The following is a 27,949-nucleotide window of genomic DNA, read 5'->3' on the forward strand; positions in this document are numbered from 1 at the left end:
CAAACTTTTGACTGGTAGTGTATATTCTGCTGCTCTATACAATGACACAATGTTTCACAGCTTTTTACAATGCTGTCTGCATGGGAGTTAGTGTAAACAACCAACGACTCAATTACTACACCCTGTTGAGTTAATTAACTTACTACTCCCTCCTCACACACACACACACACACACACACACATTTGCAACTTGGCTAATTCACTGTCAATCAGTGTCAAGCTGTAACAGCCCTGAGAGCAGATGCTTTCTCCATTGAGGGCCATTGTAAATCCCACGTGGTGTGAGTAAACCAAAATTGTCAAGGTAGTTAATTTTCACTAGATCAAAAATAGTAAACCCACCATGGTATTGTACTGTGAGTGTGGATGTTAATACTTGACCACAGCACAGTACAGAACACCAATTGTAATAAATTACCTCTTTCAGGTCTGCAGTCTGCAGACTGTCCACATCTGAGTGGTTAGATACATTAATGGTACAACAACCCCAGCTACCAGTATCCTGTGTGTGTGTGTGTGTGTGTGTGTGTGTGTATGTGTGTTTGTGTGTGTGTGTGTTGCGCAGCTATCAGTGTCACATATCCATATCCACCTACCAAGGGAGCAATAAAAACACAGAACGACAACCATTAAGTACTGCACCACTGCACAAAGCAATACACTCCTGATGAATTAATAAACTGCTAGGAGATATGTGGGGGTTGAGAGAGAGTAACCTTGTATGGAATGTAAAATGTATTCCAGCTTTAACCCTAATCCCGGAACTCATAACCCAATCTTGCGTGCTAACTAACAGACAACTTTAACCCCTTATATCATGCAGTGGCGTGTATTCATGGATGCCAAGGGAAGCTAGGCTTCCCCAAATATTTGACCAATAAAAAAATACAAATTATAAAATAATTTATCTTTCGTCTCTCTGTGTTTTCATACTTTTCCGTCAATTCGCAAGTGGCTGAATCTCACCGGAGAAATCATCCGCGCGAGGGAAACAGCGCCCCTCTGTCTCAGTATGGTCTGCTTGTGTTGATGTCCTGCAGTAGCTAGCTTGCTAAATCGACCCTTTCCTAAGCCATGGATGGAGATGTGGATTTGCACTTGTGGTTTTGACTTAATTCTCTGTACAGGCCAATGATTATGACGGCAATTCTGATCTAACCATAAATTAATATATTGTGCCACTGACCTGAGACGATTGAAGTTCAATATGTATCCTAGAAGTAGCCTAGTAGGCTCATGTTAACTAGCTAGCTAATTTAGCGGGTTCATTTTTGCCCATGCGAGGAAGCATTTTAGCTAAGTAGCCTATAAAAACAAAAACTAAAAGTGTACTGTATGACAGAGCCATAGACCATTTTTACAATATGAAAGAGAGGAGGATGGAATTGGCGTTCAACTAGTCCACAAGTAGAGTGCCAAGGTTTATTTTTATTTTTTTTACTTTTGCACGCACACACGCACATGCACACAGAAATTAGTACCATGGACAGTCACATGATATTTAGCAAATTAATTGGACTAAATTGTTTTTGGTATCTTTAAGTTTGTTTTCAGTGTATTAAACTAAGCATATATAACCTTGTTGATTTTTTAAGTTGAAATGGTGCTGGAATAGCGGAGGCAGTTCTCCTGTTGTCTTTGTGCTGACTTGTGGTAACTCTGTGGTTCTAAATCAGTAGTTGTTTAGTAAACTGTCGAAAACATTAACTTGCTTGAACATGCTGCAGGTCATATAACTGTTTGTTATGTGCAATATTTGCTTTGTGGACTTCACCAGACAGATGTTGCTCTCCGGTTTTGTGATGAAACAAACGTATGTGTAGTTTAATTTAATCCGGTACTGTGTGAATGTTGCCTTTTTGTTGTCATGTATGTTGTCATTGTATATCACGGTGGCATCTGAACTAATGGGTTATAGAGCAAATAATGCAAATATCACAACATAGGTTGTAATATGGCTTTTTTATTGGCTTGGCTTCCCCAGTGATTTTACCCATGGACCACTACTGTGATCATGATTGTGTGGTGATCATTGAATGTCTAACAACACTATCAAATCCACTCCAGTGTATGTTTAGACCTCTCTCTCTCTCTACAGTGTGTGGTTCTGTCCAGGACCTTCAGCATGTCAAACTGCATGCCGCTATTTGCCTGCCTCAGTAAAAAGCCTAGCTGCTATGGACGGTCGTGGGCGGCGAATCGAGAAGCTGCCCACTGCAGCTAAAAACTCTGTTTCCATGACAACACCAAGACTCACTCAGTCTCCATGGCGACCAATAACAGCCAGCGTTATAGCAGTAAAGGGGATTTATAGAGAGGGCCTAGGGCTGCGTCCCAAATGTTACCCTATTTATTTTATCGTGCGCTTCTTTTGACCATAGGGTACCATTTGCATCCAAAGACCCTGACAGAAATGTCCTTCCTTCCTAACCATCAATAGGATTTGATTGAATGACGCCAGCCATACAAAAGGACAAGCTAGATTCTGTCATTCTGACCTTCCTGGTCATGTCTCCTTTACCTTAACCCACAGGAGTCCAGACACAATGAACACAATGGATAGTTTAATTTCCCAACCATATAGGCCTGGTATGTGATACCACACAAAGGACAACATTATAACCTGGGATCTTTACTTAACCACCATAGCCACCACAATGAACAAAGACAGACAAAGAGAGGGATGGAGTGAGAGAGGGGACAAGAGAGAGGAAGAATGAAAAGATAATGGGAGAAAGAAAGAAAGAAAAACTACACTTAACATGTCTGTAACCATTTGGAAGCCAGAATAGTGCTCTCCTCTTCTCTCTCACCCTGTGGGAGACTCATGTCAATACCTTCAACCAGCGAGGTGAAACACCCACAGCTCAACATGGTAAAACTGGGCAGCCAATCCACACCCAACCACCCACACTGCTTTGTTTTCGTGAAATTCCAGGACTTTTTGGGGAGTAAAAATGTTTGACCATTAAAAATCCTATTTTCCCTAACCACTAACCCTACCCCTTAACTTAACACTAACCTTAACCCTAACCCCAAAAACCCTAATCTAACCCCAAAACCCTAAACCTAACCCTTAAGCTTAAAATAGCATTTAAATAAGTTCCAGACATGAAAAAAGTCCTTACTTTTCAAAAAAGTTCTTATTTTCCTACCTTGAATTGTTAGGACATTGGGGTCCTGATAAGGTAGGGAAATAAGTACACACACCACAGCCAATCCATCGGAACAATACAAAATGTCTTTACCAGGGGGTGCACGTTTTGTTTTTTGCCCTAGCACTACACCGCTGATTTAAATAATCAACTAATCATCAAGCTTTGATCATTTGAATCAGCTGTGTAGTATTAGGGCAAAAAACTAAACGTGCACCCCTTTGGGTCCCGAGGACCGAGTTTGGGAAAGGCTGACATAAGGAGTCAATTTCGATAAACTCAGTAAGGCTTTTAAACATTCTAACAGGAGTTCCCATGGGTAAATGTGAATTTGGGTCTGGGGGCCGGCTTTCTTTTGGTGCTCTTAAAAGCCAAACACAAAAAGAAAACACGTCTTGTTCTTCAAGGAAGAGGAAAGGAGTACAGGGTTTCTGGGACAGGAAACCACCTCTAAAGGGAGTCTCTTCTCACCAGGTCAACATGGTTCCTATCCCACCCCTCCAGATCTAATTAAGCTTTCCTCTGCGTTCTTCTCATCACCAGGTCATGGCTCTTATCCCATCCCACCCCTCCATTACTAAGCTTAACTTTACCTCTGCTTTGTCACAGCAGCCCTGGTTGGAACATAAAAATAGGTAGGCTGGCTACACACAAGGTATGGATATCCAAAGTCATGCTAGTTCCTCTTTGTTGGGAATCTGAATCAGAATTCTGTGACATTCTAGAAGGGAAGAAGTGTCCAATGGTATACCATAGAGACACTACCACAGTTGTGATTGTGGGAGGGGTGAATGGTACAGAGTCATGAAAGAGTGGTGTTGTAAGCCAGCAGAAAAACAAACACACATACACTTGTGGTTGAGTTGCATTTCCAAGGCTATCCCCAATATGCATTGTCAGCACTGCCATTGACTATGTATAGGCAGCTAGCTGGCAGGATACACACAATTTTATTTTATTTCTTTCTCAAGGACTCCCTCCCTCTGGTACTGCTCTGTTCTGCTCCTCAGCTGAAAACATGAGATAACCACATAAACACATGTGCTGTGGTCAGGTACCACTGAACATAGAGAACACTGCAACAGAAGAGCCTGTATCTGCATTGACAGTCAGGGAAAAGGCCTGGGTCCCAAACAGCACCCGATTCCATATATAGTGCCCTAATTCTGACCAGAGCCCTATACCATTTGGAACGCAATCAGACAATGGATGTATGAGGATGAGTAAAAGAAAGCCGATGATAGTTAGCATTTCAGTGTGTTGCTCTATGCTATACGGACACAATTATCAACACAATAGCCATACTGTATGGTTCCACAGAGAGAAGAAGACCATATTGGAATGATTGGTACAACACCCCAGCTCCTCTCCTCCCCCACTCGCTCTCAGGGGGACGTACCCCTGTCTCGGCAGTAACACTGTCCTCTCCTCTCTTCCTATATTCCGTCTGTTAATCCTGTCATTTCCTCTTAAAGAGGGGGTTCCTTCTCACATGTAATCACATCTAATCCTGTGGTTTAATCCAGATAATCTAATAACTACTGTATTGTGTTATGGTTCCTTACCATGGATTCTCAGTGATGTTAAAATATGTCTGTAGAGCAGAGCAGAGCTAGCCTGGTTAAAGCAGACTGAATGCTGTGCTCAATGGTCAGTTTACCCACTTTTTTATTTTGTGGATTGGGTTAACCCCCTTTAAAACGGTAGATAGGTCTAAAGTTTTTTGGCATTAGAGTTTACCCACTTATGTATGTACTTATACAGTGTGGGGTGGTGTAGTGTGGGGTGGGGTGCGGTCACCCGAGTGCCTGCAGACAGACAGACTAGACCTTGGTCACACAATAACAGATGGTAACAGATTAGTATCTATACTGTATCAACACTAGTGCTACCAGACCAGACTACCCAGTACCCATCCCCCTAACCATTACACTACTAACCCACGTAGGGATGGGGGTCGAGGGACACCAGTCTAAAATGAACACAATGATGGGACTTGGGCTATAATCCTGAATAAGGATGAGTCCCAAATGGCACCCTACTCCCTATATAGTGCACTACTTTTGACCAGAGGGCCCTGGTCAAAAGAAGTGCACTATGTAGGGAAAAGGGTGCCATTTGGGACACAAACTTAGAGTGAAGAGGGAGGGAGGGGGGGTTGGGGTGCATATATATGTCACACTCACAATCCAAAATGAATGGAAAAGATAAGCACCATTTTAATTGACAGATTTACAGTGCTTATCTTTGCCATTCATTTTGGGTTGGTATGATTACTGCGAGTGATGTAGCCGACAGACAAGTGATTTTGGTCCATAAAGCAACATGGTTGTTTTTAAATGCTAAGGCAAAAAAATCCCAATGACATGGAGAATAAAGTGTGCATGCGTGCGAGCATCCATACAATCTTGGAACCACACACGCCAGCTTAATATAATGTGTTTACAGTCATTTAGCAGACGCTGTCACGGATTCAGCCGAGGCTGCTCCTCCTCCTTGCTCGGGCAGGCTTCGGCGTTCGTCGTCACCGGAGTACTAGCTGCTACCGATCTATATTTCTGTGTTCTACTTGTCTAAAGTAAAGTACGTTTTCGATTAGCTCTGTGTCCTGCGCCTGACTTCGTCCTACCGCATCACACTGACATCCTGACAGACGCCCTTATCCAGAGTGACTTACAGGAGCAACTAGGGGTAAGTGCCTTGCTCAAGGGCACATCAACCCATTTTTAACCTAGTCAGGTCAGGGATTCAAACCAGCGACCTTTCGGTTACTGGCCCAACGCTCTTAACCGCTGGGCTACCTGCCACCCAAGGGTCAGGGTTTGTTATTTGTCCGTTAGTTTGTATCATAAGATGAACACAGTGCTCTCTTCACAACTACCCACTGCCTGTGTAATAATGTGTTGTAGCCAGTCATTCTGTTGTAATGGTTCTGTAATGAGGTGACCAGGGCATAGCAGCACAGGAGAATGAGGAGGGGCTCTGGACTAAAAACAAGAGGGCATTCAAGACACACACACCAACACTGACCTCATCATTGTCAGTTTATGTGACCTCCTCTCACACACACACACACATTACGGCCCCTAGGACCCAGAGAGGGAAGGGATTATACAGTGGGGGGGAAAAGTATTTAGTCAGCCACCAATTGTGCAAGTTCTCCCACTTAAAAAGATGAGAGAGGCCTGTAATTTTCATCATAGGTACATGTCAACTATGACAGACAAAATGAGGAAAAAAATTCCAGAAAATCACATTGTAGGATTTTTTATGAATTTATTTGCAAATTATGGTGGAAAATAAGTATTTGGTCAATAACAAAAGTTTCTCAATACTTTGTTATATACCCTTTGTTGGCAATGACACAGGTCAAACGTTTTCTGTAAGTCTTCACAAGGTTTTCACACACTGTTGCTGGTATTTTGGCCCATTCCTCCATGCAGATCTCCTCTAGAGCAGTGATGTTTTGGGGCTGTCGCTGGGCAACACAGACTTTCGACTCCCTCCAAAGATTTTCTATGGGGTTGAGATCTGGAGACTGGCTAGGCCACTCCAGGACCTTGAAATGCTTCTTACGAAGCCACTCCTTTGTTGCCCGGGCAGTGTGTTTGGGATCATTGTCATGCTGAAAGACCCAGCCACGTTTCATCTTCAATGCCCTTGCTGATGGAAGGAGGTTTTCACTCAAAATCTCACGATACATGGCCCCATTCATTCTTTCCTTTACACGGATCAGTCGTCCTGGTCCCTTTGCAGAATTTTTTTTTCCACCCCCATGCTTCACAGTAGGTATGGTGTTCTTTGGATGCAACTCAGCATTCTTTGTCCTCCAAACACGACGAGTTGAGTTTTTACCAAAAAGTTATATTTTGGTTTCATCTGACCATATGACATTCTCCCAATCCACTTCTGGCACTCTAGCAAACTTCAGACGGGCCTGGACATGTACTGGCTTAAGCAGGGGGACACATCTGGCACTGCAGGATTTGAGTCCCTGGCGGCGTAGTGTGTTACTGATGGTAGGCTTTGTTACTTTGGTCCCAGCTCTCTGCAGGTCATTCACTAGGTCCCCCCGTGTGGTTCTGGGATTTTTGCTCACCGTTCTTGTGATCATTTTGACCCCACGGGGTGAGATCTTGCGTGGAGCCCCAGATCGAGGGAGATTATCAGTGGTCTTGTATGTCTTCCATTTCCTAATAATTGCTCCCACAGTTGATTTCTTCAAACCAAGCTGCTTACCTATTGCAGATTCAGTCTTCCCAGCCTGGTGCAGGTCTACAATTTTGTTTCTGGTGTCCTTTGACAGCTCTTTGGTCTTGGCCATAGTGGAGTTTGGAGTGTGACTGTTTGAGGTTGTGGACAGGTGTCTTTTATACTGATAACAAGTTCAAACAGGTGCCATTAATACAGGTAACGAGTGGAGGACAGAGGAGCCTCTTAAAGAAGAAGTTACAGGTCTGTGAGAGCCAGAAATCTTGCTTGTTTGTAGGTGACCAAATACTTATTTTCCACCATAATTTGCAAATAAATTCATAAAAAATCCTACAATGTGATTTTCTGGAAAAAAATTCTCAATTTGTCTGTCATAGTTGACGTGTAGCTATGATAAAAATTACAGGCCTCTCTCATCTTTTTAAGTGGGAGAACTTGCACAATTGGTGGCTGACTAAATACTTTTTTCCCCACTGTATGATATATATATATATATATATATATATATATATATATATATATATATATATATATATATATATATATATATATATATATATAGTATAAGACTGGAGCAATTACTTTGTCTACATCCCAAATTGCACCCAATTCCCTATCTAGTGGATTCATTTTGAGGCCTATCAAACTCTCTCAAGTATATTTGGGGTTTGGAAAGTCCAAAGTGAACAAAGCCAGGATTACTACATTATGTTACAGTCCATGTAATACAAGTAAAATCAAATGAATTAGAAAATCAATAAACTTTTCATAAAAGAACCGTGGAGAATAAAGATATTTGAAGTTAAAAATAGGATACGGTAATTATGTGATCAAAGAAAGTTTAATGCTGTTAATCATTAATGATTTATTTTTCTAAAAATAAATATTTTTTCAAAGACCATTCCCATGGAGCATCAACAAGTTAGAATAGATGATTGATGACTCTTCTACAGTTCGCAGCAGTTCTCAAGGGGACTGAAGAGACAACGCACACACACATCAAAACATCAAAAAGAGCTCAACGTTCAACACATTATAAAATCCACTGAATCTGACAATCAGTATATTGGGAATAGTAGCTACAGTGAGGGGAAAAAAGTATTTGATCCCCTGCTGATTTTGTACGTTTGCCCACTGACAAAGAAATGATCAGTCTATAATTTTAATGGTAGGTTTATTTGAACAGTGAGAGACAGAATAACAACAACAAAATGCATGTCAAAAATGTTATATTGATTTGTATTTTAATGGGGGAAATAAGTATTTGACCCCCTCTCAATCAGAAAGATTTCTGGCTCCCAGGTGTCTTTTATACAGGTAACGAGCTGAGATTAGGAGCACACTCTTACAGGGAGTGCTCCTAATCTCAGTTTGTTACCTGTATAAAAGACACCTGTCCACAGAAGCAATCAATCAATCAGATTCCAAACTCTCCACCATAGCCAAGACCAAAGAGCTCTCCAAGGATGTCAGGGACAAGATTGTAGACCTACACAAGGCTGGAATGGGCTACAAGATAATCGGCAAGCAGCTTGGTGAGAAGGTGACAACAGTTGATGCAATTATTCGCAAATGGAAGAAACACAAAATAACTGTCAATCTCCCTCGGCCTGGGGCTCCATGCAAGCTCTCACCTCGTGGAGTTGCAATGATCATGAGAACGGTGAGGAATCATCCCAGAACTACACGGGAGGATCTTGTCAATGATCTCAAGGTCCTGGAGTGGCCTAGCCAGTATCCAGACCTTAATCCCATAGAAAATCTGTGGCGGGAGCTGAAGGTTCGAGTTGCCAAACGTCAGCCTCGAAACCTTAATGACTTGGAGAAGATCTGCAAAGAGGAGTGGAACAAAATCCCTCCTGAGATGTGTGCAAACCTGGTGGCCAACTACAAGAAACGTCTGACCTCTGTGATTGCCAACAAGGGTTTTGCCACCAAGTACTAAGTTATGTTTTGCAGAGGGGTCAAATACTTATTTCCCTCATTAAAATGCAAATATATGTATAACATTTTTGACATGTTGTTATTCTGTCTCTCACTGTTCAAATAAACCTACCATTAAAATTATAGACTGATCATGTCTTTGTCAGTGGGCAAACGTACAAAATCAGCAGGGGATCAAATACTTTTTTCCCTCACTGTATATGCCCAGGCTGCGTCACAAATGGTACCCTATTCCCATAGGGCCCTGGTAAAAAGTAGTGCACTACAAAGGGAATAGGGTGGTATTTGGGAAACAGCCCCGGTCTCTACTCTCTCAGATTAAATGCTATGAGAATCACAGGAGATGTGGGACTTGGAGGGCTCTGTGACAGCCTTTGGCCTGAGGGCTTCACACCAGCCTATTGTTCCATCAAGACCAGAAAACTATCAAGGATAACACACACACACGGCCAGACATGTGCACATGCTGTAAAAACATAAAGACGTAAAAAACTACACTGACAGTCGTAGTTTAGTGTGCCCAACTAAATACTAGAGGGCTTTAACTATGCTCAATTAAATACCAGAGGGCTTTAACTATGCCCAATAAAATACCTGAGGGCTTTACCAATGCTCAATTAAATACCAGAGGGCTTTACCTATGCTCAATTAAATACCAGAGGGCTTTACCTATGCTCAATTAAATACCAGAGGGCTTTACCTATGCTCAATTAAATACCAGAGGGCTTTAACTATGCCCAATTAAATACCAGGCGGCTTTAACTATGCTCAATGAAATACCAGAGGGCTTTAACTATGCTCAATGAAATACCAGAGGGCTTTAGCTCAATTAAACAATGTGTTTTTTAACAACACTTAAATTTAAAGGGTTTCATAGACGGAAAGTCACAAGATGGTTTTTAGAAACCGCTATTCATAACATATAAAACATCCCACAAACAGATGCTTTTATCCAAAATGATTTAAAGTACACTGAGTACTATAGTGATGTGCATAAATTCTCAGGGACAAGTTAAGAGATGTGGACGGATCTGCTCTCTTCCTGTAAGTCTTTAATCATACATTATGTGACTGAAATATGCAGTCCAAATGGCACCCTATTCCCCTTATAGTGCACTACCTTTGACCAGAGCCCTGCGAGCCCAGTTCAAAAGTAATGCACTATATAGGGAATATGGCACCATTTAGAATGCATCCTGATTGATACCAATCATCACAATGACACCTGTCCCCTGTCTGTATCACCATAAGTGGATGGGTGGGTGGGATCCGTCCGTCTCTGTAGGAGAGAGAGGAACCATTTCAAGGCCCTCTGGCTCTGTAATGATACACTCTTTGCCAGCCTACACACACCGGCAGTCAGCGCCCACACACAAGGCTGTCGTGTCCCCTCCAACCATCCCTCCATCCCCAGACAAATGAAAGACACTGATGCTCCTACTAAGGATAAAGGAGGAGGAGGAGAAGGGAGGGAGGCAGAACCGATAGATGACGTGCTTGTGTGAGTGTGAGAGAGATAGGTGCTTGTGTGTGTGTGAGAGAGAGAGAGAGAGAGAGAGAGAGAGAGAGAGGTGATTGTGTGTGTGTGAGAGAGAGGTGCTTGTGTGTGTGTGAGAGATAGGTGCTTGTGTGTGTGAGAGAGAGAGAGGTGCTTGTGTGTGTGAGAGAGAGAGAGAGGTGCTTGTGTGTGTGAGAGAGAGAGAGGTGCTTGTGTGTGTGAGAGAGAGAGGTGCTTGTGTGTGTGAGACAGAGAGGTGCTTGTGTGTGTGAGAGAGAGAGGTGCTTGTGTGTGTGTGTGTGTGTGTGTGAGTGAGAGCGAGAGAGGTGATTGTGTGTGTGTGAGAGAAAGAGGTGATTGTGTGTGTGTGAGAGAGAGAGGTGATTGTGTGTGTGTGAGAGAGAGAGAGAGAGAGGTGCTTGTGTGAGAGAGAGAGAGGTGCTTGTGTGTGTGTGTGTGAGAGAGAGAGAGAGGTGCTTGTGTGTGAGAGAGGTGTGTGTGTGTGTGTGAGAGAGAGAGAGAGAGAGAGACAGACAGACAGACAGACAGAGAAACGTATACTGTTAATTTTTTATTGTTTATTTCACTTTTGTTTATCTATTTCACTTGCTTTGGCAAAGTAAACATATGTTTCCCATGCCAATAAAGCCCCTTAAATTGAAATTAAATTGAGAGAGAGAGGGGTGCTTGTGTGTGTGTGTGAGTGAGTGAGTGAGTGAGTGAGTGAGTGAGTGAGTGAGTGAGAGAGGTGCTTGTGTGTGTGTGTGAGAGAGAGAGAAAGGTGCTTGCTTAGAGAGAGGGAAAGATAGAGAAAGAGATGAGGTGGATGTGTGTGTGAGGGAGAGAGAGAGCGAGAACAGAGAGAGGAGGTGCTTGTCTCAGTGTAATAACAGCATGCTACAGTATGAATCATCACTGTGGTCCCCCTGCACCCCCAGGCTCAGCCCACACACACTGCTGACGCAATTTCATTCTCTCATTCATAGATACATATCTAGAATCCACAGCTATAGCATGAGTTGTATAACATCATGCATACACACACACACACAAACGCAAACACACACCCCCCCCCACTGACAGTGCAGAGATCAAGTGTCTCTCAGTTCTTTTCATTATGCAGACCCAATTAAGCCATCCCATCTCAACCTTCAACCACGGGTCCCTGTGTTTGTGTGTGTGTCTTCAGCTAAAAACAAGAGAAAGGCACATACATACAGTGGGGAGAACAAGTATTTGATACACTGCCGATTTTGCAGGTTTTCCTACTTACAAAGCATGTAGAGGTCTGTAATTTTTATCATAGGTACACTTCAACTGTGAGAGACGGAATCTAAAACAAAAATCCCGAAAATCACATTGTATGATTTTTAAGTAATTAATTTGCATTTTATTGCATGACATAAGTATTTGATACATCAGAAAAGCAGAACTTAATATTTGGTACAGAAACCTTTGTTTGCAATTACAGAGATCATACGTTTCCTGTAGGTCTTGACCAGGTTTGCACACACTGCAGCAGGGATTTTGGCCCACTCCTCCATACATCCTTCAGGTTTCGGGGCTGTCGCTGGGCAATACGGACTTTCAGCTCACTCCAAAGATGTTCTATTAGGTTCAGGTCTGGAGACTGGCTAGGCCACTCCAGGACCTTGAAATGCTTCTTACGGAGCCACTCCTTAGTTGCCCTGGCTGTGTGTTTCGGGTCGTTGTCATGCTGGAAGACCCAGCCACGGCCCATCTTCAATGCTCTTACTGAGGGAAGGAGGTTGTTGGCCAAGATCTCGCGATACATGGCCCCATCCATCCTCCCCTCAATACGGTGCAGTCGTCCTGTCCCCTTTGCAGAAAAGCATCCCCAAAGAATGATGTTTCCACCTCCATGCTTCACGGTTGGGATGGTGTTCTTGGGGTTGTACTCATCCTTCTTCTTCCTCCAAACACGGCGAGTGGAGTTTAGACCAAAAAGCTATATTTTTGTCTCATCAGACCACATGACCTTCTCCCATTCCTCCTCTGGATCATCCAGATGGTCATTGGCAAACTTCAGACGGGCCTGGACATGCGCTGGCTTGAGCAGGGGGGACCTTGCGTGCGCTGCAGGATTTTAATCCATGACGGCGTAGTGTGTTACTAATGGTTTTCTTTGAGACTGTGGTCCCAGCTCTCTTCAGGTCATTGACCAGGTCCTGCCGTGTAGTTCTGGGCTGATCCCTCACCTTCCTCATGATCATTGATGCCCCACGAGGGGACATCTTGCATGGAGCCCCAGACCGAGGGTGATTGACCGTCATCTTGAACTTCTTCCATTTTCTAATAATTGCGCCAACAGTTGTTGCCTTCTCACCAAGCTGCTTGCCTATTGTCCTGTAGCCCATCCCAGCCTTGTGCAGATCTACAATTTTATCCCTGATGTCCTTACACAGCTCTCTGTTCTTGGCCATTGTGGAGAGGTTGGAGTCTGTTTGATTGAGTGTGTGGACAGGTGTCTTTTATACAGGTAACGAGTTCAAACAGGTGCAGTTAATACAGGTAATGAGTGGAGAACAGGAGGGCTTCTTAAAGAAAAACTAACAGGTCTGTGAGAGCCGGAATTCTTACTGGTGGGTAGGTGATCAAATACTTATGTCATTCAATAAAATGCAAATTAATTACTTAAAAATCATACAATGGGATTTTCTGGATTTTTTAGATTCCGTCTCTCACAGTTGAAGTGTACCTATGATAAAAATTACAGACCTCTACATGCTTTGTAAGTAGGAAAACCTGCTGTCACACCCTGGCTCTGGGACTCTATATGTTGAGCCAGGGTGTGTTCATTCTATGTGGTTTATTTCTATGTTGGGGGTTCTGGTTTGTTTTCTATGTTTGCCTTAGTGACTCCCAATCAGAGGCAACGAGTGTCAGCTGTTGGCTGATTGTCTCTGATTGGGAGCCATATTTAACTGTCTGTTTTTCACTTTGTGTTTGTGGGTTTTTGTTCCGTGTTCGGTCATTGTCACCGTGGACTTCACGAGTCGTTTCTTGTTTTGTTTATTTGTGTAGATTATCACTAAAGATAATAAAGTTCACCATGTTCGTTCAACACGCTGCGCATTGGTCTCTCCCTGACGTTCGTGACAGAAAAACCCACCAAAACTGGACCAAGCAGCGTGTCCAGGAGCCATCGCCAGGGGTATCGCTTGCAGATCTCCGTGGCAACCTCAACTGGGTCCAGCCTTGTAAAGAGCAGAGTGGATGGACTTGGGAACAGTGGAGGAAGAGTCTAGACTGGGTCAAGCCTAATGAAGAGCAGAATGGCTGGAATTGGGGGCAGAAGAGCGAGAGTTGGGCGAGAACGATAGAGGCCTGGCCCACGGGGAGGAGAGACCCCCAGAAAATTTTTAGGGGGGGGCTCACGACGTCGGGGCAGCAGGAGGCCGCGATAGAGCGGTCCAGCGGGTTGGCAGAGGAGGCCGCCAGGTTACGGGGGCCACTGGTCGAAGAGGGGATGGAAGGTAGAGAGGCACGGCGAGAGGTACTGGGGTGTGTTACCAGTCCGGTCCGGCCCGTTCCAGATCCCGGTGTAGGGCCAGTGGTGTGTGTCCCCAGTACGGTCCGGTCTGTTCCTGCTCCCCGCACCAAGTCAGTGGTGCGCTTCGTCAGCCCGGCTCGGCCCGTTCCTGCCCCCCGCACCAAGTCAGTGGTGCGCTTCGTCAGCCTGGTAAGGCCCGTTCCTCCTCCACGCACCAAGCCAGTGGTGTGCTTCGTCAGTCCGGTGAGGCCCGTTCCGGCTCCACGCACCAAGCCAGGGGTGCGCATCGTCAGCCCGGTCCGGCCCGTTGCTGCTCCACGCACCAAGCCAGGGGTGCGAGTCGTCAGTCCGGTGAGGCCCGTTCCGGCTCCACGCACCAAGCCAGGGGTGCGTATCGTCTGCCCGGTCCGGCCCGTCGCTGCTCCACGCACCAAGCCAGGGGTGCGCATCGTCAGCCCGGTCCGGCCCGTTGCTGCTCCACGCACCAAGCCAGGGGTGCGAGTCATCAGTCCGGTGAGGCCCGTTCCGGCTCCACGCACCAAGCCAGGGGTGCGTATCGTCAGCCCGGTCCGGCCCGTTGCTGCTCCACGCACCAAGCCAGGGGTGCGCATCGACAGCCAGGTCCGGTCCTTTCCTGCCTCACGCACCAAGCCTGGGGTGCGCGTCGTCAGTCCGGCACAACCCGTGCCTGGGTCATCGGTACCAAATCAGGTACCGCTTTATTGCTCCCCAACGGAGCTGAAGCTAGCCGCTCCTGCTACGTCCAGGTCAGCTCCAGCCAGCGGGGCCAGACCGGACCAGGGGCGCTATGGGGGGTTTATTGGAGGGTGGTGGGCAAGCCCGGAGCCAGAACCGCCGCCGAGGAGGAGTGCCCACCCAGCCCTCCCCTATTTTTCTCTGGTTGAGGCGCCTTTAGGGGGGGGTACTGTCACACCCTGGCTCTGGGACTCTATATGTTGAGCCAGGGTGTGTTCATTCTATGTGGTTTATTTCTATGTTGGGGGTTCTGGTTTGTTGTTTTCTATGTTTGCCTTAGTGACTCCCAATCAGAGGCAACGAGTGTCAGCTGTTGGCTGATTGTCTCTGATTGGGACCCATATTTAACTGTCTGTTTTTCACTTTGTGTTTGTGGGTTTTTGTTCCGTGTTCGGTCATTGTCACCGTGGACTTCACGAGTCGTTTCTTGTTTTGTTTATTTGTGTAGATTATCACTAAAGATAATAAAGTTCACCATGTTCGTTCAACACGCTGCGCATTGGTCTCTCCCTGACGTTCGTGACACCTGCAAAATCGGCAGTGTATCAAATACTTGTTCTCCCCACTGTATGTGCTGTAGTCAGCCAGAGTGACGCGTAACCATGACAGTACTCCATAGACTCAACAGTACATGGACGAAGCTATACAAGAAAACATGGCAAGATGTGTCTTACAGTGGAATCCAACGATAGTGTTCCTTCAAGGCCAACGGTTAATCATGGTCACCCATCCACAACAACATGCACAACAGAGGACAGCAACATAAAAAATGAGCCGCAAGTAGGTTGTTTTGGCCCTCAAAAGTGTTTAGATTTTTGTTTTGGGTCAAAAAAGACTGTAAATTCACCAAGAATTATGCTAAAAATATACAAAATAAGAGACGTGATCGTGTTTCAATGTAATCAAGCTATGAAATTATTGTTATTTTCAAATACAATCTCTTTTAGGGCTTAGTTGTGGTCAATTTGCATTGTACAAATTATTTTAATTAGGTTCCGGCCACCCGACCATCCGCTCCGCCAAAAATCTGCCCATGGCTGAATTGAGTTGCCTAACCCTGATGTACAGAGATGCCTTCTACCATCTACAGCACTAAACTAATAATAATATATAACCTGGCCTTCAAGTGTCCATGAGTGTCTCTCTGCTGCCAGTGCAGTCAGAAGGAAGAGAAGGAGACTCAAACAAACATGGGAACTTCTGGACTGAGGTTAAGTATCTTACATTTTACATTTTAGTCATTTAGCAGACGCTCTTATCCAGAGCGACTTACAGTTTTTTAGTGAGTGCATACATTTTCATACTGGCCCCCCGTGGGCCTACCTCCCACACTAAAGGTCAGCTTCCTTTGTAAAACCTAGTATGTATTGATCAGGGCATTAAATTATATCACTATCTGATTGTAGGTGATTTAAAGCTGTGCCAGTCCAGCCGTTCTGGGCACATAGCCCCTGGCTATCAAACTCACCTCTAACTAGGCAGCAGAACTACCTCTCTGATGTTGTTGACAGGTTTTATAAGGCCAAGCCTGCGTCCCTCATGGCACGTTATTCCCTAGTAAAGTCTTAGAAAAAAAAGTGCTGTCTAGAACCTAAAGTGGTTCTTCAGCTGTCCCCATAGGATAACCCTTTGAAGAACCCTTTTTGGTTCCAGGTAGAACCCTTTTGGGTTCCAGGTAGAACCCTTTTGGGTTCCATTTAAAACTCTTTGCACAGATGGTTCTACATAGAACCCAAAAGAGTTCAACCCGGAACCAAAAAGTGTTCTCCTATACTCCAGAGTCGATATTCATGTAATAATAAGGAATTGACCTTGACCACGGCCCCAAATTGGGGAAAACAAACATTATTTCCCATTGACCCCCATTGTAAAAGAGCCAACTTCGTCATCAGTTTTTAATTATACAGAAATTACAACACATGCCGAAAAGCTGTAACCAGGTCAAAAATCCTGACCTCACGTATGGAAATGGAGCCTGCAAGAAAAGCCGTGGCTTCAGGCTATTCGGCGTGGGAGAGTGGGAAATGTGGGCACCCGGTGACCAAGTAGGCTATCCGTAGCCAGTGGCGGCTCCTGAAAAAATTCTCAGGGGGGGCAATTTTTCTGATGATTTAGGTGACCTACACACATTTTAAAAAAGATATGTCCAGCAACAACATGAAGACAGGGGCAGCATATAAGTCAATGCCAGAAGCATTTATTGACTGATCTCAAAAGTGTTGGCTTACAAAAGCAAAATAAGTTATCACAGTAAAAATAATCAAGGGTGTTCTTTCACATTCCTCAACACTGCATAAACAATATGCATTTCCATAAACAAATGAAATATCAGCTGAAAATACAGCATCTTGGTATTTGTTCAGATTGCAGGATCAACAAGAGCTTTTACCACATTTTTTGCCTCATGGTTGAATTGGAAATATGTGCACCTGAGCATAATTCACAACAAGCAAGCAGGAGCTTTTGATAGAGGCTACTGAAAACATTGATGCAAGTTATTGGTAATAAGAAATTTTTATAGACTTCCATATTCTGCCCTCTTGTATAGATTTGTGAAAATGAACAGTGATAGACATTTTGCCTGAAAACAGAATTTGAAAATAATTTATAGAAAAGGTAAACACAGCTATCTGTATGGCTTTGTAAAAATGAACAACCATATTCTGGCCAATTGTATAGATTTGTAAATATGAACAACCATATTCTGGCCAATTGTATAGATTTGTAAAAATGAACATGAACAGATTATTATTAATTTTTTTACTTTTTTTTAAATGAAAAATAACTATTTTAAACAACATCAACTGTGAACTGATTTGGGCGTGTGTGTGTTAAAGAGACAGACAGGGAGGGACAAAGAGAGAGAGAGGCTACATTACTTGTACTGAAACTGTTCTCTTCTCTCTTTCAATGCAGCAAAGCGGTCAATGACTTTCTCATTGAAATCAGGCATGCTGAGGACTAGTTCCCTCTCCATGGAAAGCATGGCCAGTGCATTCAGACGTTCCTGGCCCATTGAATTTCGCAGGAATGTCTTAACTCGTGTCAAAGTTGAGAAACATCTCTCAGCTTCAGCTGTTGTCATGGGAGTAGTTATGAGGATGTTCAACAGAGTCACAGTCTCAGAGAACGTCTCCTGGAGGTTGTAGCTCATGAGAACCTGGTACAGTGCCAGTGCACCACAGTTTGACTTTCTCGTCGTCGGCAAAAAGACCGTTCAGTCTCTCCAAAAGCACACTGGCGATTGAGACTGAGGTTGATTCCGAGATGGGAAGGAACTCAAAAAAGCGCTCCTGCACTTTGTGGTTGCTATCTATGTACCTCAGCACAAGCACCAGCTGTGTCTGTGTAGAAACGTCCGTGGTCTCGTCAGCTTGGATAGCTACGAAGTTCGCCGACTTCACCTCCTCCACAATATGTTCCCTCATGACCGCTAGCATACACTCCAGTAGCTCGTTTTGAATGGTCTTTGATGTGAACTTCTTTCAAAGAGACAATCGAGTTGCACTGAACGCTAGCCATCTTCATAGTAGTACGTGAATTGATTGACGCTGCTACCCGCTCTTTTCTTAGTTACGTTCATGGTTATGTTACGTATGACGAAAGCGCGTAAGTGCAAGCCCTCAGAAACCCATAGAGATTGTATTGAAAGCTCTGATATTTGGAAAAAAAAAGATTTTACATGAGAGGCTATGAGACACTTCTGGGCGATTTTCAACCTGACTGAAATCGCCCCAAAAGGGGCGGGGCCATTTGAAGCACGACTTTAGCCTGATTGGACATTTAGTGGCAGATCAGACGTCTAGATTAGAACACTGATAACTACTGTTGCCGTGATATAATTGATTAGAAAAAAAATCCCTTCCTTTTCCCGTTTGGCAGTGCGTCGCCCATATCGCCCTAATGAACACACCGCCCCTGCCCGTAGCTATGTTTGTGGAAAACATTTCATCACAGGTAAGACATTTAACTTGTTTAGTACAATCTGTTTGTAACGCCACTCACTATTTGAAGATGTGTAGTCCCTTTGTTTGTGTTGTTGGTCTTGGCTAGCTTAATGTTCTAGTCGGTAGCTAGCTAGCACTCACTCATTCACATGGCTGCTAGCACCGTCATGAAAAGGGGCATGAGGGAAGTCCTACATTATTAAAGTTTTCTAAGGAGTGAGAACGCTTGGTAGCAGGCAATGTTGAAAAGTAATCTTTAGACATGTTGTACTTTTATTAAATATAGTTTTGTAATTTACTAATTACGTTTGAAAAAGGTCAAGTTTTTGCTGTGAGCCAATGGGGTAACCTAGGTAACCACAGATTGTTTTCCCCACAGGTGGGCGGGGCCGCGACATTCTATCTAATACCAACTGGGACTATGAGATAGCTGAAGAACCCTTTTGGAACCCTTTTTAATAAGAGTGTATAGTGCACTACTTTGGACCAGGGTCCTGGTCCAAAGTAATGCACTAAATAGGGAATAGGGTGCCATTTGGGATGCATCCTAAATTGTTGTTGTGAGTCTCTCTAAAACACACTCTCTTGACAAACAAACAACAACCAACCGAGGTCTGAGGAAAACAATGACAACATGGATCTCAATATCAAGGCAAACTGAAGGTCCCAGAGACTTTAGCTCTCAGCAGATGAGTCCTGTTCCAATAATTGATGCATAGAACCTCTTGGGGTGACCAAAACAACTGCTGCCTGCCTGCAGCCACAGAGTTAGGCAGTGTCCCAAATGGCATCCTATTCCTTATATAATGCGCTACCTATGGGCCCTTGTCAAAAGTAGTGCACTATATAGGGAATAGGGTCCCATTTGTGATGGGCCCACTGAGTTAGTTGGCGCTAGCAGTGTGGATGGGTGGATAGTGCCAGACTGGCAACTCGGCCCACAGGGCAGGACAGGGAGGGAGCTGTCTGGGCAGCTTAGCCTAATGAGTGTCAGCTGAGAAGGGCTGTGACTTCGGGTGGTGGTGGGGGTGGTCCAGACTGGTCACACTACACACACCACTCCTACACCCAGGGAAGACACAACCCATCTCTTCAGACCGAGCAGAGCACTACTGGAGCTGTGAGTAAACCAGAACCTTGGAACCAAGAGCCCAGCGGAACTATAGACCTGTGGCTACTGAATGATGGTGCTACTAGTCTAGTGATGTGGTGGCCCTCCTTCTCCCTGCAGTAGGGCCTCTCCGTCCACTATTCTAGAGGTGAGTTTTAAGACTCACCTTCGCGAAATAAGGCCTGGAACACAGCCTAGAAGGCACACGCACGGGCCGTCACACACATCAAGTTACGTCAGAATTTGGCCAGAGTAAGTTGGGAGTACTAGCCTTTGGTTGCTGCTCACACACACAGTGGGAGTGTGGATTATGGCTGGCTGCAGCAGCACTCGGACAGACAGACAGACCAGGTTATGTAAAACTGCTGCTGCACCACTATCTGACATAACCTGCTAGCATTACCTCAACTCAAAACCCAGAACCACTGCTGCATCTCAAATGGCACCCTATTCGCTATTTAGTGCACTACTTATGACCAGGGCTAATAAGGAATAAACTGTAATTTGGGACGAACCCCTGGTCAAAAGTAATGCACTATATAGGAAATAGGCATTTGGCACACACCAAAATCTTGAGTGCGCTAGATAGCTAGCTAGTTAGCATTTATGTTAATGATCTCTATCTGTCACTAGAGATTAGGCATTACCTAACCTAACACCAGACTGGCTTTATCCCCTCAACTCAACACTGGCGTGTGTCTGTTTTCTATAAACAATGGACTACACAACGGTTTTCATTCAACTCCCTTGTCTTTTCCACGTTTTATCTCAGGAACACAGCAGACGAAAGGGTGATCAATATTTAAATAGAAAGACCTCTTCAATGTTAATGAAACAGAAGTCTATCTGTGGTCAACTGAAGCTCTCTCAGGGGCCTACTTTGTGTGTGTGTCTGACTGCTTGTTAATGCACAGCCCTTCTATATTGATTACTTACACACTGACTGATTCATTGATTCTCAAATATATAGCAACCAAACACACTGCACAGTTAAAGACCACTATTCACTCTTCATTTATCTCTTGATAGGTCAACTTTTATATTTCTAATGGATTGATTTATATAAACTACTACATTTGTTTGTAGTCGATATGTGCATTTGCCATGGTAAATGTAAATGTACATACCTTCAATGATAGCGTTTTTTGAGCCGGTGTTACAGCAGAACTGTTTCATATGGAGAATGACTTGCATAGAAATGCTAATCTACACAATTCCTTTCCATTTCATTTGCATGGCCATTGTGTATTACTCTTTGAGTGTAGTGGATAACTCTAATACATACACATCTCTGTGTATAAACAACTTTTCATCCCTAAACCTAAATGCACACCAGCTCCTACAGTAAGGTTGTGGCACCCTATTCAATGCACTACTATTGACCAGGGCCCATAGGGAATAGGGTGCCATGTGGGACTCAGCCTAAGTGTGTAATCTAGTGGGGACCTTCAGTTTGTCCTCCTACTGAACACAGCGCAAATGCACACACACACTAAGCCAGAAGTGACCTGCTTTTAACAGCCAGCCAATACAGAGAACAGGGAGGTATTTGTGTTGAGCCAATGCTACTGCCACTCCTAGCTAGCCCCGCCTCCCATATCAAGGCTCCCGTTTTCTCTGCTCCTAAAACTCTCACCAAAACACACACACACACACACATACACACACACACTGGGAGCAGTGGCTAGCTCCTCTGCAGCACTTGCTAGACATTTGAAAGAGCTGGAACTGGCATTCACCTGTGGACTTACATTGCAACCACATTGCACATAGCCTTTGCATATCATATTTGACTATGTAAACCAAATAACAGACATTACAGTAATATATCCAAAGCAGGTGCCTGGTGACCTGGTTCACTAAGTACATAGTCGTTAGGGGGTATGCACAGGTACGCACAGGTACGCACAGGTAGGCCCACACGCACGTAGGCACGCATGCACACACACTTGTTCTGGTGACGTGTCAGGACATTGTGGTCCTGATAAGGTAGGAAACATGTTCACACACACACACACACACACAAACAATTTATATAAACCAGAAGTGTGCAACTTGCTGCTTCAGTCACAGTTACATTTCTCCACATGTATCAAAGGAAGAGTAAATACTTTGATGTCTTGCCATGGCCAGTAGGGAGATGTCCACACAGACCAGGGACAGACAGGCTCAGATCAGATAACAGATGTCTATCAGTCAGTAGAGAGGAATCCAGCAGGAAGACTATAACATCTAGAGTCTTCAAGAGTTCTCATGCCAGTGATAGGACCTCACAAGAAGAAAGCCTGACTGACCACCAACCATCACTCCCCAGAGATGAGACAGAAACTGAGAGAGACAGAGACGGAGAGAGAGAGAGGGAGCGAGAAGGCCCCTGAGAAACTCCATTCTCATCCTGAATGCATCAATATAGCTTTAATATCATGTATATTTGATTAGACTGGAGAGCATCTACACTCTTAGAAAAAAGGGTTCTTCTGTCCCCATAGGAGAACCCTTTTTGGTTCCAGGTAGAAACCTTTTTGTTTCCATGTAGAACCCTCTGTAGAAAGCATTCTACATGGAACCCAAAAGGGTTATTCAAATGGTTCTCCTTTGGGGACAGCCGAAGAACCCTTTAAGGTTCTAGATAGTACCTTTTTTTCTTAGAGTTTATGTTCCACTCAATATCTGTTTAAACATTGGACTGAAGTCTCTCAATGTTTTACCTTCACTCTGATGCCTTGTTGTCATATACAGTACACAGTTTCCCCTAGGAGTTTTTTCAGCAGTGGTGGCAGAGTAAAAAATAAAGTTACATCAGTGGCGGTGCGCGGCTGCAAAATGCATATAGGGGAAACACTGCAGTACAGCCCTCTAAAATGGACGATGGCCGCTTCAGCATCTAAAGAGCCCCTCAGTATTAGTCAGCAGTGCTCAAATGCTCTCTCAATAAAAGCTTTTGAGCTGAATACAAAGGACACCACTCCCAGTAGCTGTGTTGCACAGAGGCAGTGGAAGCACACTCATTACTAGCCTGGATGCCAGTCTGTTTCTGCTCTCTTGCCAACTCCTGGTTTCTCATTGTCACGCCTCAATTCCATGAGGAGTTGGCAAGAGAGCATAAACAGACTGGTATCCACGCTTACTCATTAGACCTCTGCACATAACTACTGTATTGTAAAGGCTAAGGGGAAAAAACGATTCATCATCATAAGTCACAATATTCATCCTCTCTCTGTTGTCAAGGGGGATTCATCCAAACAATGTTTTCTACAAGTTATTGTGTGCAATCCTATTGTAACATAATGATAATAACATACATGAATTAAAAGGTGTCTTTGAGATTAGACTGATCCATAGTGAATACCTCCATCGAGAAAAATAACATGCATATCAAACACAAAGCTCCTACATATACAGTAGGGTAGGTTATTGTTGAATTGCCATGGGAATTAACCAAGACAATCTTATGACTCAGTATCTTGTGTGTGTGTGTGTGTGTGTGTGTGTATGTGTGAGTTCTGAGAGTGAGAGAAAGACAAGCAGACAGACAAACAGAGAGAGGAGGGGGGCAGTGGGGCACCAATCTCGCCTTGAGAACCATCCCTTCTATTGCTTCCACAGTCATTCCATTAGGCTACACTGTGTTCGCACCGTCAATAATCATATATCATCTATAGCAGGGATGGGCAACTGGCAGCCTCATGCGGCCTGTGTACCCCCTTTTGAAGGCCCTCTGATCATTTTATTTTTCTTTATGTCACCTAACATTTTTTTGATTTCTAAATTAGTTTAGCAGCCAGCTATCTAAAGGTATCATGGGCGAATTACCGGTGGGCCCCCATTGATTTTGTTAGACAATCTCACTCCGATATCATTTAAAAACTGCAAACATTTCTCTCTGCCCCATGACAAAATGTGTAGAATGGCAGCAAACTTGCGTTAAAACGTTTATTTTTATTTTTGTTTTGTATTATTTGTTCTACACCCCATGGCAAAATGTGTAGAATTGCACGAAATTAACTCTAAAAATTAAAAAAGATCTCTCTGCTGGGTGGTTCTAATGATGTGGGTGTGCGGCCCGTCATGAAGTTCAAATTGTTTGTGGCCCCCAACCCCATTAAAGTTGCCCATCCCTGATCTATTGCCTACCTGCTAAACTCTCCTATAGCTCTCCTAGTCTAAAACGATCCAACAACAACAATCATAGATAATGAAGATGATATCTGTCTAAATCAAACAAGAGTCCGCTTTGTCTTAAATCATCACTGAACAATTGCAACAAGTAAAACAATCGCATAGTCTATCATTAAAAACATCTGCGGTACAGGGAGAGAAGGTTTTGATAGCTTACACAATCGGTCGTGAGCAAACCGGGACTGCCGATGTTTCAGCACCATACGTGCTGGACCTAATGAAAGCAGCGCGTCAAATTCACCGGCGTACAGACTGGCTGGGGGAGACTGACCGACCGTTCTCCTTGCGGCGCCGACTATGTGTTCAGCCATTATCATAAATATGCTATAACAGCATTCGAATTATATCAATAATGTTTTTATTTAATGTGGGCCACCAAGATAAGATGATTGTTTCAATAGGCTACAGCCGCCAACAAACTACCGATAAACCATTATAGGTGATCCATCATGGGCAAGTCCCATCTTCAAATTTAACCTTTTTAATCAAACAAAAATAAAATGAGGTAGGTCGCATTTGAAGTGTCCACAAAAATATGTATTGCTGCCCGGCACTCTTCAGCAGTTCCGACACAGTGGCAATGAACAATGCGTCCATTCACTGAATCGATTCAATTGGGTAGCTCACATTTTTTTATATTCATGCACTGATGCACACAATTAGAAAACTTAATAAAACCAACATGGTGATATGAATGAATAAAATAGTGGAAGATACAGGCAAAAACTCCTGACCATGTTCCACTTACATTATGGTTTTCATCTATATATATACAAATATGTCATCATACCTGTTCGGTGCAGTGGCTTTGCAGTAGAACTCGTTCTCGGAGCACAGTGAGTGGCAATGGAATCCTGGGCCCACTTCACCCCTCCCGCTACTCCGTGACTACCGTAAGTATTTCAAGAGGGGCGCTACCAAATTCAATACAGTCTATACCCGTCTATTATATACACTGCAAGTCTGCCTAGTATAACTCATAGGCTATTCACGATGTAGCAAAATGTGTTACAGTGAACCATGGAGTAACATCGTAACATAACGTTTCCATTTCTAATAAAAGCAAATTAATGACTATGACACTTGGTTAGGCTGTATTAATGGATATAGGGTGACATTCAAAATAGCACTCAACACTAGCCTATCAGTTCTTTAGGTAGGCTACCATTTTGCACACAGCATATAGTCATCCAGTCCATGCCTACAATGCACTGAGGGCAGATAGACTTATGTGAAGGACAGTGAGCAGGATGACTGCTGGCACCCTATTCCCTTTACAGTGCACTGCTTTTGACCAGGACCCATACACAATGTTCCCTCAATTTTTTTGTTCCCACTAATGGCCATCGGGCTAGTATTTAGTATTTTTTGTATTTTATTAGGATCCCCATTAGCGCTTGCTGAAGCAGCAGCTACTCTTCCTGGGGTCCACACAAAACATAAAACATGACAAGATACAGAACATCAATAGACAAGAACCGCTCAAGGCTGTACAGGAAATAGAATGCCATTTGGGATGCAACTATGGTGTTAGTTATTATGACTCACTGAAACACATTGGAGCCGACAGGCTTTTCTCATCATGACAGATCAATACCCCAACCCTGTTACAGGTCAACCCTCATAAACAACAACATAGCCACACAGTGAAAGGGTAGTCAGGGTCACCTACTACTACATACAGTAGTTAGTAACCTGGGCTTCGTCCCAAATGGCACCCCATTTCCTATATAGTGCACTACTTTTGACCAGACCCCTATAGTGCAAATAGGGTGCCACTTCGGATGCAGCCCTAGTCCACCAGGCTGGTTAGGTCATGTTATTGATGTTGTTTTCTCCTTGTCATACCCAGTAGGCCTATTGTGGCAACACTTTAAACCGTTCTACATCTTATAATAAACTGCAAAACAGATACTACTTCACAGTGACTAAACAGACCCTTTCCTTGGCCTTGCCTATTGCTGTTATGTGATGGGTGCATAGCCAAGGGAACTAGGGATGCTAAGGGTGCTGCAGCACCACCTGAAAAATTAGAACAATAATTTTTAAAAAGATACACTACCAGTCAAAAGTTTGGACACACCTACTCATTCAAGGGTTTTTCTTTATTTTTAATTTTTTTTACATTGTAGAATAATAGTGAAGACATCAAAACTATGAAATAACAAATATGGAATCATGTAGTAACCAAAAAAGTGTTAAACAAATCAAAATATATTTTATATTTGAGATTCTTCAAATAGCCACCCTTTGCCTTGATGACAGCTTTGCACACTCTTGGCATTCTCTCAACCAGCTTCATGAGGTAGTCACCTGGAATGCATTTCAATTAACAGGTGTGCCTTCTTAAAAGTTAATTTGTGGAATTTATTTCCTTATTAATGCGTTTGAGCCAATCAGTTGTGTTGTGACAAGGTAGGGGTGGTATACAGAAGATAGCCCTATTTGGTAAAAGACCAAGTCCATATTATGGCAAGAACAGCTCAAACAAGCAAAGAGAAACGACAGTCCATCATTACTTTAAGACATGAAGGTCAGTCAATATGGAACATTTAAAGAACTTTGAAAGTTTCTTCAAGTGCAGTCGCAAAAACCATCAAGCCCTATGATGAAACTGGCTCTCATGAGGACCGCCACAGGAATGGAAGATCCAGAGTTACCTCTGCTGCAGAGGATAAGTTCATTAGTTACCAGCCTCAGAAATTGCAGCCCAAATAAATACTTCAGAGTTCAAGTCACAGACACATCTCAACATCAACTGTTCAGAGGGGACAGTGTGAACCAGGCCTTCATTGTCAAATTGCTGCAAAGAAACAACTACTAAAGGACACCAATAAGAAGAAGAGACCTGCTTGGGCCAAGAAACACGAGCAATGGACATTAGACCAGTGGCAATGTGTCCTTTGGTCTGGAGTCCAAATTTGAGATTTTTGGTTCCAACCGCCGTGTCTTTGAGAGACGCGGTGTGGGTGAACGGATGATCTCTGCATGTGTAGTTCCACCGTAAAGCATGGAGGAGGTGGTGTTATGGTGTGGGGGTGCTTTGCTGGTGACACTGATTTATTTCGAATTCAAGGCACACTTAACCAGCATGGCCACCACAGCATTCTGCAGCGATACGCCATTCCATCTGGTTTGGGCTTAGTGGGACTATCATTTGTTTTCTAACAGGACAATGACCCAACACACCTCCAGGCTGTGTAAGGGCTATTTCACCAAGAAGGAGAGTGATGGAGTGCTGCATCAGATGACCTGGCCTCCACAATCCCCCGACCTCAACCCAATTGAGATGGTTTGGGATGAGTCGGACGGCAGAGTGAAGGAAAAGCAGCCAACAAGTGCTCAAAATATGTGGGAACTCCTTCAAGACTGTTGGAAAAGCATTCCAGGTGAAGCTGGTTGAGAGAATGCCAAGAATGTGAAAAGCTGTCATCAAGGCAAAGGGTGGCTTTTTGAAAAATCTCAAATATAAAAACACTTTTTTGGTTACTACATGATTCCATGTGTTATTTCATAGTTTTGATGTCTTCACTATTATTCTACAATGTAGAAAATAGTACAAATAAAGAAAAGAGTAGGTGTGTCCAAACGTTTGACTGGTATTGTATATAAAAAAAGTAAAATAAACATATT

At 43.8% G+C, this 27,949-nt stretch overlaps 1 protein-coding gene across 5 annotated transcripts in view; it reads right to left on the reverse strand.

Annotated features, from left to right (window-relative positions):
* LOC121536993 (microtubule-associated protein 2) overlaps positions 1–25,212 on the reverse strand; it is a 150,845-nt gene extending 125,633 nt beyond the window's left edge. For 2 of the 5 annotated variants that reach the window (XM_041844696.2, XM_041844695.2), the window contains exon 1: positions 25,107–25,212. The gene's annotated coding sequence lies outside the window, so the exon portion shown is untranslated. The remainder of the gene's footprint in view (positions 1–25,106) is intronic. The other 3 variants (XM_041844697.2, XM_041844698.2, XM_041844699.2) reach the window with 3 other exon arrangements.
* Positions 25,213–27,949: the final 2,737 nt, after the last annotated feature.

Source organism: Coregonus clupeaformis, chromosome 23, assembly GCF_020615455.1.
Source record: "Coregonus clupeaformis isolate EN_2021a chromosome 23, ASM2061545v1, whole genome shotgun sequence".
In the NCBI taxonomy this organism is placed as follows: Eukaryota; Metazoa; Chordata; class Actinopteri; order Salmoniformes; family Salmonidae; genus Coregonus; species Coregonus clupeaformis.